At 51.5% G+C, this 1163-nt stretch overlaps 1 pseudogene; it reads right to left on the bottom strand.

Annotated features, from left to right (window-relative positions):
- Positions 1-491, bottom strand: part of LOC145722503 (ferritin heavy chain pseudogene) — a 2243-nt pseudogene extending 1752 nt beyond the window's left edge.
- Between the last annotated feature and the right edge of the window lie 672 nt (positions 492-1163).

A 1163-nucleotide genomic window follows, 5' to 3' on the forward strand; every position in this document is an offset into this window, starting at 1 on the left:
TTCTCCCAATCATCACGGTCTGGTTTCTTGATATCCTGAAGGAAGATTTGGCCACCTCGTTGGTTCTGCAGCTTCATCAGTTTCTCAGCATGCTCCCTCTCCTCATGAGATTGGTGAAGAAAATATTTGGCAAAGTTCTTCAAAGCCACATCATCACGGTCAAAGTAGTAAGACATGGACAGGTAGACGTAGGAGGCGTAGAGCTCCAGGTTGATCTGGCGGTTGATGGCGGCCTCCGAGTCCTGGTGGTAGTTCTGGCGCACCTGCGAGGGGGACGCGGTCGTCATGGCGGCGGCTGAGAAGAGGCGGCGGCGAGCGGCGGCTGCGCGGCGCTGGAGGGGCGGCGGGGGCCTTGGAGCGGTCCGAGGGCGCTATGAGGAGAAGGCGAAGGGCTGGCTCTGAACGGCCAGCCGGGGTGGGGGACGAGCGCCGGGTTCCGTCCAAGCACTGTTGAAGCAGGAACCCGCGGCGACTCTCGGCGGAGACTGTCGGGCACTTTGAATTTCTTACATTCAGAGGCTAATAGGTGAGAAGTGGAGATACCATCTTGGCAGGAGTAACTGATCCTGATCATAAGGAGATTGTAGGACTTTTGATACACAGTCGGGGCAGGGCAAGGTAAAGTCTTTAGGTACCACTTGAGTCCTCTTTATGGATTAAATTGTATTCCTTCCCCCCAGGTTTGTATGCTGAAGCCCTAACGCCCCCTATAACTGCACTTGGAGATAGAGTACTCAGAGAGATAATTAAGGTTAAGTGAGGTCCTAAGAGGAGCCATAATCCAACAAGACTATTATCCTTAGAAAAGGAAGAGTTATGCTGCCAGGCATGTGCTCTTTCTGCACGTGTAAGAAGAAAAGGCCATCTGAGGGCCTGGTGAGGAGGCAGACATCTGCAAGCCAGGAAGAAAGGCCTCTCCATAAATCAACCCTACTGGGCCTTGATCTTAGGCTTCCAGCCTCCAGAACTGTGAGAATAGAAATTCTATTGTTCAAACCTGGTCTGTGACACTCTGTTAGGGAGGGTTGAACAGACTAATACATTCCTGTTGCCCATTCATTATTTTACTGTAAATGAACAGTTACAACAATTCTAGTTTGAAAACAGCATACCGACTTGGGTCCTAGTCCCCTCTGGAGTGAGGGTTTGGGTCATGTCACCAG

This window comes from Leptonychotes weddellii, chromosome 7 (genome assembly GCF_054177405.1).
Source record: "Leptonychotes weddellii isolate Sample4059 chromosome 7, ASM5417740v2, whole genome shotgun sequence".
Classification (NCBI taxonomy): Eukaryota; Metazoa; Chordata; class Mammalia; order Carnivora; family Phocidae; genus Leptonychotes; species Leptonychotes weddellii.